This window comes from Boleophthalmus pectinirostris, unplaced genomic scaffold (assembly GCF_026225935.1).
Source record: "Boleophthalmus pectinirostris isolate CB_2022bp ecotype Guang Dong unplaced genomic scaffold, ASM2622593v1 HiC_scaffold_12, whole genome shotgun sequence".
Taxonomy (NCBI): domain Eukaryota; kingdom Metazoa; phylum Chordata; class Actinopteri; order Gobiiformes; family Gobiidae; genus Boleophthalmus; species Boleophthalmus pectinirostris.
This window is the reverse complement of record NW_026571018.1, coordinates 6,413,023-6,425,132: the sequence shown is the minus strand read 5'-3', so window position 1 is coordinate 6,425,132 and position 12,110 is coordinate 6,413,023. Positions and strand designations below refer to the sequence as shown.

The 12,110-nt window shown below is 41.4% G+C and overlaps 1 protein-coding gene and 1 non-coding gene across 2 annotated transcripts in view; both read right to left on the bottom strand.

Annotated features, from left to right (window-relative positions):
* The window catches only part of ncam1a (neural cell adhesion molecule 1a), a 246,768-nt gene that overhangs the window by 147,941 nt on the left and 86,717 nt on the right, over positions 1–12,110 (bottom strand). The window lies entirely within an intron of this gene.
* LOC129407567 (small nucleolar RNA SNORA44) lies at positions 7,730–7,859 on the bottom strand. Its single transcript, XR_008631610.1, has one exon. It is a non-coding gene; the product is annotated as a small nucleolar RNA SNORA44 (small nucleolar RNA).

Sequence of the window (12,110 nt, the reverse complement as noted above, 5' to 3'; positions counted from 1 at the left end):
AAAATTTGTTTATAGCTGCTTTCTTAAATTGTCAGAGGCCAGTGCTGAGTTTTGCCGTGGTAGTAATACTAACAACAACTAGATGACCAACCGCACACTTCCTGATTATCAGTACAGCTGCATATCTCCATGGTAATGTAAATGCATTGCCTAAAATGTTCCACAGTATGGCATTAAGTTTATTTAATGTAGAGAAAGATTCACTGGTACCGCTAAAAAACAAAACAAAAAACATCTGCTCCCCTTGGGCACCACAGTTTTGTAACGCAGAAATCAGCGAACTTGTTTCTTTTATTAAGTTGTTTTAGATGAATTTTGCAGTTTAAAATGTACAATTTCTGACATAAATGCCACGTTTACATGACAGCTTCAAAAAGTGATTTAATTCTGAATGAAAATTAATTCTGCTTTTAAAAGGCCATGTAAAGATGAGAGTAGAATTTGAATGGCCAACCTTTGGATCAGTGGACAAACGCTCGACCAACTGAGCTACTGTCGCCCTTTCACACTGGAAACAGGTTAATGGTCAGATCTATGGAGAAGCAAGCCTGCACATGGTTAGGAATTAAAGTTTCTTTTAGTATTTTTGAGCTATAAAACATCTGTAATTGAAGAAATAAGAGAAATATTGCCGCATTCTGTTGAATGTCGGTAGACGAGAAATCCTGGGTTAGTTCTCCTGACATCCGTTGTTTTTTTCCTTTTTAAATGTCTTGAGTGCAAATTATTACGGTCAGAATAGAAATAATTAAGATTTCAGATTTCAGCTTAATAACAGTTATTTTGTCATGAAGAATCATGTTCTATGTAGTACCCTCTCTTTTACTGCATTGTACTGTATATTACTGTAGTACATTGGAGGATACCACATCACAGTACTTCAGTTACAAGGAGGGACATGTTCAAGTTTGTTCCTGTAAAATTAAGCATGGCATTTATCAACTGTAAAGATACAAGTATTTTCTAAAAACATATTTTCAAGTCAAGCATCAAGTCTTCTCAAGTCCGAGTCAAGTTCAAAGTCCCTGACCTTTAAGTCCAAGTTGAGTCCCAAGTCACTGACCTTCAAGTCCAAGCCGAGTCCCAAGTCACTGACCTTCAAGTCCAAGTTGAGTCCCAAGTCACTGACCTTCAAGTCCAAGTTGAGTCCCAAGTCACTGACCTTCAAGTCCAAGTTGAGTCCCAACTCACTGACCTTCAAGTCCAAGTTGAGTCCCAAGTCACTGACCTTCAAGTCCAAGTTGAGTCCCAACTCACTGACCTTCAAGTCCAAGCCGAGTCCCAAGTCACTGCACTGACCTTCAAGTCCAAGTTGAGTCCCAACTCACTGACCTTCAAGTCCAAGCCGAGTCCCAAGTCACTGCACTGACCTTCAAGTCCAAGTTGAGTCCCAAGTCACTGCACTGACCTTCAAGTCCAAGTTGAGTCCCAAGTCACTGACCTTCAAGTCCAAGTTGAGTCCCAAGTCACTGACCTTCAAGTCCAAGCCGAGTCCCAAGTCTTTCTCCATTTTATCAAGTCAAGTCTCAAGTCCTAAAAATAGTGACTCAAGTCTGACTCGGGTCCAAATCCTCACCTCTGCAATAAAACACTGCTGAACATTCCAGGCAAAGAAATAACATCTCCAAGTTACACAGTGCAGCTTTAACAATAAAAATATAATGTGATAAAGTTGATAAAATTCTTTCACCACTAAAATATCAAACATAACCTTTCATGCGGGAACCAATCCAAAACAAATCGCATTTTCCTGTATGTCCAGCTGTTATTTCTTCTCTCTTCCTCGCCGGGCTGAGAAATCGAATGAACTTTGACCGCCGCGCCACCCCTTCGAACACCTCTGCTTTTTAAAACAACACATTTCGTTCCCGCTTCGAGACTTATGTAACCGAGCCGGTCAATATCCACCGTCCTCCCCGCAGCCGTGCTTACATCCTCATAATGAACTATACCACCGGCTCCCATCGACTAGCGCAGATCTGCCAACGCCCACGTGTTGCCCGGGACGCTGACCTATCGATTAACTGTGTGTTTTAGCAGTTTTTTTACTCTCCTAATATCGTGAGGAAGAGGCTAAAACGGTTAGGGTCTGTGATATCTTCAAGGCGGTTCTCTGGCGGGGGCAGAGAGAGAAGCTAATTAGCGCAAATGGGAAAACGAGCTAGCTTTTGGCACGCCGGCGAAACGTTTGACGGCGGCTCACAGTTTGTCTTCTTGATTTATTTTCTGGAACAAACAGTCAACCGCGGAAATCAATCACGGCGACAACTAGATTAATGTTAGCGGGATCTGGGTTAAATTAGCTGCTCAAACGGCGAGGATTCTGCCAGTTAGCTCGTAACGGTCGTGTTACCAGAGACGGACTTGTTTAAAACCTGCTGCACTTCCGGGTAAGTCAGTTCTTTATGATCAGATTGTGTTAAAACTCAGATTAAAGGTCCAGTATTAAACAAAATTGACTCTTGTGAGCTTTAAGAATCCATGTATCATTTCTTTATTGTTTTTCAAAATAAAACCTAAAATTGGATCCAATTTATATCATATTTATATCCAAAACCAAAATGATGAAAAAAAAAAAAAAAAAAAAAAAAAACAGATAACAAGTCTTTTTTTTTTCTTTTCCAGTTTTTCATTTTTTTGATTTTAAATAAATAATGGGAAAAAACAGATAATGTCTGTTTCCTGTTTCTGTGACTTAAACTGAGATGCCAAACTTTTGTACCACATACAGACTGAACCAGAACTAAACCAGGTTCCAAGTCAGGTCTAAACCAGAACTGAACCAGGTCTAAACTGGTCTCAGTCCTGGCCTCATTCCCGGTCTGGTCCCGGCCTGGTCCCGGTCTCAGTCCTGGTCAGGTCACAGTCTGGTCCCGGTCTCAGTCCAGGTCTGGTCTCAGTCTGGTCCCAGTCTCAGTCCAGGTCTGGTCTCAGTCTGGTTCCGGTCTCAGTCCCGGTCTGGTTTCAGTCCTGGTCTGGTCTCAGTCTGGTTCCGGTCTCAGTCCCGGTCTGGTCTCAGTCCTGGTCTGGTCTCAGTCTGGTCCCGGTCTGGTCCCGGTCTCAATCCCGGTCTGGTCTCAGTCCTGGTCAGGTCTCAGTCTGGTTCCGGTCTCAGTCCCAGTCTGGTGTGGTCTGGTCCTGGTCTCGACTCGTTATTGAATCGTTATCCATTTTTTTTCATTTTTGATTTTGGAGACAAATAATGAAGAAAATTGCCCGAGCCCGTGGAGGAGGTGTCCGCAAAGCGCGATCGGGCGACGACTGCGCTTACCTCCGTGGGGCGCGGAGCTCTGCACTGGTCCTTTTGTCTGCAGTCATTTAACAGTCTGCACGGGCGCACCTCAGAGCCCATCCCAACAATGACTCCTTGTTCATTTTTAACTTTTTAACTTCTGTTTTAGTCCTGGTTTAGTCCTGGTTCAGTCAGTTTGTATTCTGATGGATGCTTCAGTTAGAATGCTTTTAATTTGTGTGTGATTTATCACGGGCACAGGCGGGTAACGGGTGGAATGGTAACGGGTCCGGGCGGGTGCAAGTTTAACTTTGATAAAATCACGGGTTAACAGGCGGGTGTGGTGCTGTACTGCGTGGGTGCGGACAGGTGCGAGTCTCCAAAACTGGACCCGTGCAGGATTCTGACACACACATTCTACATTCTACTAATCCTTCACATCACTCTCATCTGTAATGTGTACAAACTTGTTTAGAGATGTTTTAGATGAAGTAAGAACATTCTAATATGACTTAAAGCTCACAAAAGTACATTTTGCGTAACATGGGACCTTTAAGTACAGTTCTTTACTACTTTTACTTCCACCTCCGCTGAACCCTCATACATCGTCCCGCTGTGCAGTGCTGCCATGGACCTTTCATGGCCTGATAGAGTCTTCACTGTGAGTGCTGATACGAGCCCCAGAGAGAGGCCCTTTCTTCTTATCAATAATTACTTGGCATCCCTGAATGAGCTACCTGATTAGGCGCTGATTACGGGGCCTCTAACCACGCGCCCTTCAACATCTACGTCTCCTTCCACAAAGAAAAGAGGCCCTATCTCCAGGCGCATCGGTTCGGTCGTGTGAAGAAAAAAAGAGAGGAAAAAAAAAAAGGCTGTATTATTTCAATTAGCAGTTCATCACTGGCGTCATTTGATCTTAAGTGATTTGAAAAACTAGATGACATTGGATGCGCTAATTGAAAAGGGATTTACTTGAAATTGCGTTACAAGGAGATTAGCAGTTCTGTTTACAGGTCCTATCTTCAGGGTTCCTACAGGTTTTTCAAGTTACATTTAAGACTTTTTTTAAGACCATTTAAACTTAATATCTATGTCACATCTTATTTCATACACCTACCGACAAAGAAAAACATAATTCTTGAATTTGTGTTCATTCATTTCTCAAACAAAGGATTATGGGGAGTATAGAGACTCTTCCCGATAACGCCGGCATGAAACGTTTCGCTCGGTAACGTAAAACAAATGGCTGCGTCAAACTTTGTGTTCTGCTGAGATGTTCTTTGATTTCACGCTCTTCTGCTTCGTGTGTTGCTTGTGATGCTGTAACTCATGATCTTCAGTGACGTTTTGGAGGATTTTGACCCCGGGGCTGCGTTGTGTTAGCCTGATTCATCAGCTGGTTTCACTTTGTTGAAACCGTCTGACCTCGCAGCATTAGAATTCGTTCGCTTGACGGTAGGCGGGTACTTTTTTTTCATTTAATCGATCGCTGCTATTTGGTCGTGATGTATGTAATGCGCCGCTAACAGGGATAACTGGTATATTAAGCTTTTCTCAAATCCCGTAGGAAGAAGGGCAATAACGTCTTTCCACTTGATAAAATTCACCAAACATTCTCTTTGTTCCGACTTTAAATCCTCGATCTTGGGAATCGTTGCCAACACAGAATGTATGGCTCTTCGCTGATTGGCTGATGGCCGAACTCGCACTTCCAGCGTTTTTGTGAACCGTCTAGTGTATTCCGATTCCTGACCTTGTCGCTGGAGAGCATTTGCACTAGGTGGCGCCAGCGTGGCTAACTCTTCCCCATAAGTCCAGCATGAAATGTCTTGCTCGGTAACGTATAACCAGCGTTAAAAAACAAACACAACGGCCGTTAATCAAACTTTGTGTTCTGCTGAGATTGTCTTTGATTTTACGCTCTTCTGTTTCACTTGTTGCTTGTGCTGTTGTAACTTGTAATTTTCAGTGATGTGTTTGGAGAATTTTGACCCAAAACTGTGCCTCAATTATTGTTCCCGCCACTTTTTATTTAAGCAAAGTTATTTAACCAAATAATGGCGTCTGACAAATTTTACTTTTGTGGAGAAATACGTTACATCAAAGTTACATACTGCACACATTTTAAGACCCAGCTATAAAAATTCAAGACTTTTTCAGAGTCTTTTTAAGATTTTATTTCCAAATTCATAAATTCAATGCTTTTAAGATGTTTTAAGACACCGTGGGAACCCTGAATATTACACAAAACTGACCCCTGTGAGCTTTTAGACATGTCATAATGCTGTTACTTCACCAAAAACATACCTGGAGTTGTGTTTTGTTTCATTCACAAATGTTTGAGATCCTTTATTATAAGTCTCCAAAGCTCAAAATGCTCTCTTCCACCTTGTGATGTCATGTAGTGGTAGTTTTCAAGTTAACACCTCCTTTTACTTTTAGTTCAGTAGAGATCAGAAATTCCATGGCTGAAATGATCTATATGATTCTAATTATTCTGAAGGTGTGTGAAGTTTAAAAACACAGTGGAGCACTTGCAGTATTACCACATGACATCACAAGGTGGAACAGAGTTTGAGAAAAGAACTCAGTATGCAGGGTGTGTGTTTTAAACAGGTGTGAATAAAACAAAACACAACTCTAGGTCTGTTTTTGATGAGGAAAAACATAACATAGATCAGAGAATAGAGTAATTTGGGCCCTTAAAAGGAAGTATATTTAAGATTTTGATTAAATTTGACCTACCTGTGTCCCCACAAAGTCAAATATAGCTTTTACTGCTTACAATTCTAATATTAGACATAAGGAAACATTTATTTAGTTAACTTATAATTTAGTAATTTGATTCTCAAGACACTTATCCAATCAGAAAGCCTCACACGAGTCTCTCATTTGGGTCTGTCCAGTTGGTTTAAACCTAAAATGCCTCTCTATGATCTGAATGGTCACTACCTAAAAACCCCAGCATTTTCAGCGAATCATTACTCAGTGCTAGTGCAGCCTTTGCAGCTCAGTGAGGGAATTCTGGAGGTTCTGAGCTTCCACATGATGTGTGATCTGTCCATTTATCGAGAATGAGAAAGTTTGTTTGTCTCCTCTATCTGCAGGTTAAGGCTCTGGTAACCCAGGCTGAGTTGTGATTGTAATAGACTTTGTAAACAGTAACAAGAGCGCAGCCTATACATCGTTCCTTTAAAGCTTTCAGTGGTAAAGACGAGTTAAACAAAATAGCGTACTTAAAAACAGACAGCGCACAAACTTGCCCTTTATCAATCCAAAGCAGTTTAAATCAGGCTCCTTTTAATGAAAAATAGATGCTTCCTTTAAAAGTGAATAGTTTATACACGAATGTTAATTTGTTAATATTGTTATTTATTCTAACCCATAGACTGTATAAAAGAAACAGACTAAGAGAGTGTGACATCACCTATAGTGTTCAGCGTCGCTCAAATGAGGCTCGTGAAGCTCATGGTTACGGGGCGAATCTGGAATCAGGCTCTATGTTATGAAGAGGATTTTTTTGACAGACAAAATAATGATCCTGAAAAAATTTAGGATCATGTAGAGCGGGTTAATACGAACATTTTAAGACCAAAATGACGAGCCTCACAGCAGCAGTTACAGAGAGACAAGATCCCACTGTAAGTTAGTGTATGTCCACTCATATACTGTATTTTCCGGGCTATTAGGTGTTCTGGATTATAAGACGCACTGTCATTAAATGGTCTATTTTTGAACTTTTTTCACAAATAAACTGCGCCGGACTTTAAACGAAACAGTTGGATGGGTCAGTGGGACTTTGTTTGTGGCGTTCACGGTGACTCTGGGCTTTGTTCAGTTGTGGCGTGTAGGGAGGGTGCTGTCTGGGACCAACGGATTGTCGGCGTGTTCGCAGTGACTCAGTTGTTCAGTTGTGTCTAGAAGTGGCACATTGCACTCGCTTTTTCGGTTCGTTCCTCGTCGGCGTGGAGTGATGAGTGTGGTTGTGGGTGTTTTTTGTTGCGCGGTCGCCGTCTGCTCCGTGCATGTTTGTAGTTTACTGAAGTCGTGCTGGGACACCCGAGTGGATTCGTGTATAGGGCGCTCTGGATTGTGGCGCGCAGTTGTTTTTTGACGGGGTTGGAGGAAAATACAGTAACCGGTCTATGTTGTGCCGTCACTGTTGAAGCAGACACAGCTATGCAGATAGATAAACTCCACGACAACTGACAGGCGTATTGTCTACTTTAATAACGTCACTTTTAATTATCGATGGAGTGAAAGTACAACAGAAAAGAAAGAAACAGTATTTAGACTGTGTAGTAACGCAATTTCACACAAAGTTCCAACAAAGGTATTCTTTTTAAGTCCACGTATGCACAAATCTCTAAGACTCTCATTTAACGTAAAATACTTACAAGGAATGCTTTCTGTAAAACAATAAAAAGGAATGAACGTAGATTACATCAGACAACTTGCTGTGTTGGCCATTTTACTTTTTTTTTTTCACACTGCATTTGTCGGACAGTTGAGTGGCTGCTGATGGCACAGAGGGGCCACAACAGTCAAAGACCATCCAATGTTCTTGCATGCACTTGGAGAACCAGCACTACAATCAAGCACAGGTCCTTAGGATAGCAAGCCTGTGTTGGCCATTTTACAAAGTGTGCTGCATCTCTAACTCTACAGCAAATAAGAAGTGATGTGTCGTTCATGTTGAGGCTTTGAAGCGTGTGCCAAGTAATCAGGGAACGCTTTGGTGAAGTGCGTATCGAGGCTTGTATTGGTGACGTTCGAAGCCTCGCAAACCGCTCCTACCATGTGACTGGTTCAGCAAGTGGTTTGCGGATTTGGCGCGATTCGAAACATAAGGGCCAAAGAAACGCAACGGATTCCCCCAAAACATTCTGTGGTGTTGGGTTATTGTGAGTTTGGTACATTCTATTTGAGATTCATTTTGCGATGGAACCAGCAAAAAAAGAATATTTTCCCCTGTTTGGGAACATTTTGAGCTGATATCTCCTAATAAAGTATATAGTAATAATTATGTCATTAAATAAACAATATTACTAAATACACAAATTTGACAACACACTGTTTTCCCTGGTCTAATATATTTCTTGTAAAAAAAAAAAAGGCGAAGCGTCTACTTTTTCTTTTAACCCGACCATTATATCATGAATACAGACTCCATGTTAATAAATTCCAAATTTATGTTGAAATCACAAACATTCAGATATTTAATCGTTCATTTGTTCAGTATAAATCTATCAATCAGAACCTCGATGATCATGTTGATTGTTCTATTATCACTCTGCCTGTTATACATTTTTTGGAGCAAATGAAGCACCTTGAAGCATCGGCTCAAGAGTCGAGCAAATGGTGAGATGAAGCCCCATGAAGCACTGAAGCGTTCCATCCATCACTACAAATAACGTGAACATGAGCATTAAACAAACACAGTGCCTCCTGCTAGTGCACAGTATGTAATTAGAATTTTGTATACATCTTTGGCACATAATTACATTTGTAGCCTTGCACTTTAGAGTTGCTTTACAATTCTGTGCATTATTAATTCATTCCACCCACTCTGATATAGTCGTTTACTTTCTGCCCTGGAGTAAACTAAAAGAAGCGAGGCTGCCAATCCGCAATCTCAGACTCCACATTCACACGCTGGCAAGAAGTATGCACTGGGTTTACGGTTCGCGGGCCAGTGCTCTAACCACAGCTGTCCCTATACTGCAAATTCAGATTCAGTGTAACAGTAATATTCGTAAGCAAATCCTTGAATGTGCATTGTGGTTTTCTGGCAGCGGGTCGGTCAAATAACATCATAATATCACCAAAGAGCACTTGGACTCAGACACCTCCTGATTCCCTCCAAAAAAGTCTTATCCCTGCCCATCACCTGTTGCCCTCAGGAAGAAGGTACAGGTCCAAAGACGCCAGAACATCTAGACTGGCCCACAGCTTGTACCCTTGGGCACCCACTACAATAACTGAACTGGACCCTACATTGACGCAACAAGACATTTAAACACACATCTGACCGGCTGCCCCCCATGTCCTTGATGTCCCAGTTCCTTTGGTTCTTTTGATTTGATTTGTTGATCTGCCCCTTTGCTGCTGCTCTGATATTATTACCAGTACTGTGTTCTAATGTTTACATAGTGGGTGTAATGTTTAGGTGGTGGGTGCTCTACGCTAGCCTGATTCATCAGCCGGTTTCTACGAAGTAAAACGAAGTCATCTTGCAGTGTTAGAATTTGTTCGCTCGACGGTAGGCGGGTACTTTTTATCGTTTAACCAGTCGCTGCTATTTGGTCGTGATGTATGTAATGCGATATATTAAGCTTTTCCCAAATCCCGTAGGAAGAAGGACAATAACGTCTTTCCTCTTGATGAAATTCACCAAACATTCTCTTTGTTCCGGCTTTAAATCCTTGATCTCGGGAATCGTTGACAACACTAAATATATCGTTCTTTGCTGATTGGCTGGTGCCCGAACTTGCATTTCCGGGGTTTTTGCGAACCATCTATTGTATTTTGATTCCTGACCTAGTCGATGGAGAGAAATGAAATCGAACGGAGGCATTATTATATGCCTATATCTACATTATTATATGCTTTAAAAATACTATGCAGTCTGTATGATGCTCTATTTTATAAGGCAATGACAATAAAGGCATTAAATCTTGAATCTTACACTTTTTTTTTTTTTGCACTTTTGAACTATTTACAATTTTCTATTTATTTATTACGCATGGGATCGAGAGAAACACAATTTTGATTATTTGTATGAAGAACTGACTGACTGAATAAACTTTGAACTTGAAATGCTTTTCTCCATGGAAATATGAGTCCATGGAAATGTAGACTCATGGACACCACACCAGACCAAGTTACGGGTCAAATCTGTGGAGAGGCGACCCCACTCACAGTCAGTAGGAATGTAACGATATCCAAATCTCTAGGTACGATATTATCACGATATGCATCTCACGGTACGATATTTATTGCGATATTTTGGAGAGATAATTGTAGATAGGACACTTTTTTTGCTTTTAAAATACCCTGACAAGATTTTGGTGTGAATTATTACTGTCATAATCCCAAGAATTCAAGTAGAAAACATATAACTTCATGGTGTCTGCGCTGAAATGAATCATGGGACATGTAGTTCCTGATGTTAATAAGCTGCTGCTACTACAAAAAAATGCATTTTAGCAAAGGAACTTGTAATTTGATATATTGTGATGCCCCACGATATTATTGGGAGACTTTTGACAATATGATTTTGGTTATTGTTACATCCCTAACAGTCAGAATGTTGTTTTTCTCTGTATTTTTGAGCTATAAAACCATCTGTAATTGAGTAAACACAAAGTAGAGCTGTTTAATGTCATACTGGGAAACATTCTAGGCAGAGCAATGATTTATCCATAAAAACAAGCAGACGACAGACCCCTAATTAAAAAGTTACATAGTGCACCTTTAAGGCTAATTGGAGTGTAGTGGTATTGTCATTCGTACAGATGTTTTTCAGTATTTGTGTTTATTATTCCGGTGGCGTTCGGCGGTGGGATGCTGCGTAATGCGTAGTGTGAATAGCAAAGTGCTCCGGTTGACCCTTTTCTCCGAATAAATGCTGGTCATGACAGCGCAGGGTCAGGAGCGAAAGGAGCGACAGGAGCGACAGGGGAGAGCGTTGTCATGGAAACAGAGAGGTTGCTCCGAGCGGGGCTGGGGCGTGAGGGGGAGAGGGAGGGAGGGGAGTCTGATACGGCTGTGTGAATATGCCTCCTCTGCTCAACAGCTGCATGGTCAGAGGAAAGAAGCAAGAACACAAGTCGATACTTCTCAAGAAATGCCACACACTTTGTCAATCGGCAATTTTGTACATTTCTAACTCTCAAGGGAGCTGTGTATAAGATTTAGATTGTAAGTTCCATAAACATGACCTAACTGTGCCCACAGATATGAGGTAAATGTCAGCATGGTGGTCCCGGGTTTGATCTCCAGGTCGCCCAGGTCTTTCTTTTATTGTTACACATGTTACGATGAGTTTTGAACTTAAGCCGAACAAAAGTTTTGCTACGTTTTTTTTTTCAAAGACTAATAAATATTCAAATCCTTGTGAACCTGATGCAGATCTAAATGGCATTATTGTAGAATAGAACCTCTTTTTACTCTAACTTGTGCATATAAGTAACATTGACTTAATCAATTCAAGGCAATCGATTTCCATGGTTTTACCAAATAAGATGCTTGTTTAATAAGGGTGCAAGGTCGCGGCCCTTCCTAAAATTTTGAGAGATGAAAATCTCCATCAACATAATAACAATAATAAGAAACCGTATGATTTACTCCTGAAATAAACCTCAAACAGTCAAAACTCTGATCAAGCATTTTTTTTTTTTTTTAATCAGCCAGCAAGGTAAATGCTCACATTTTTCTATAGCGCTTTTCCACCTTCAAGGCACTCAAACACTCAAGCACTTTACAACAAGGAACCACTCACCCATTCACACACACACACACCAGTGTACACAGACACTGTGGGCAAGGTGGGTTAAGTGTCTTGCCCAAGGACACAACAACAGCATTCATCTGAGGGAGCTGGAATCACACCAGCCAACCTGTGGGTCAGTGGATCTGACAGCTCAACCTGTGATGTTTATGTCGAGAACTGGAATTGAACCGCCAACCTGCAGACCAGTGGACGAACGCTCTACCAACTGCCGCCCACTGGTCTGAAGGTTGGCAGTTCGAATGCCGCTCTTGAGTGGTCAGATCCACTGACCCACAGGTTGGCTGCTCCCACAGATGAATGCTGTCGTTGTGTCCTTGGGCAAGACACTTAACCCACTTCGCCCCAGTGTCTGTGTACACT